The following is a 410-nucleotide window of genomic DNA, read 5'->3' as shown; positions in this document are numbered from 1 at the left end:
CAGAGGTTGAGCAGCGCCCCTGCCCCCCCGTATAAGCCCAGCGGGCCGAGGGGCGCCGTTACCCCAAACGTTTCCCCCTCACACCCCGCCTCAGGGCAGCGCTGCGGGGGGCACCGGGGCTGCAGCCCCACAGCCCGGGGGGCTCTGAGGGCAGCGGGGCAGGCCCCAACGGTCACCAACGGCCGCCCTCGCGCCGCCAACGGCCGCTCTCCCCCCCCCCACTACGTCACCGCCGGGGATTGGCGGGGCCGTGCCGCCCGGCGCACGCGCGGCCGCCCCCTCCCCTCCGGTGACGCACGCGCGCAGCGCCCAGGCCCGCGCGCACGGGAGCCCCGGCCTGCCCCGCCCGGCCCGGCCCCTCCCCTCCCCCCCCCGCCCGGCCGTGCCGCCCCCGCCGCCGCCGCCGCCGC

This window comes from Aythya fuligula, chromosome 4 (genome assembly GCF_009819795.1).
Source record: "Aythya fuligula isolate bAytFul2 chromosome 4, bAytFul2.pri, whole genome shotgun sequence".
Taxonomy (NCBI): Eukaryota; Metazoa; Chordata; class Aves; order Anseriformes; family Anatidae; genus Aythya; species Aythya fuligula.
The sequence above is the reverse complement of the archived record's forward strand: the minus strand, read 5'-3'. Positions refer to the sequence as shown.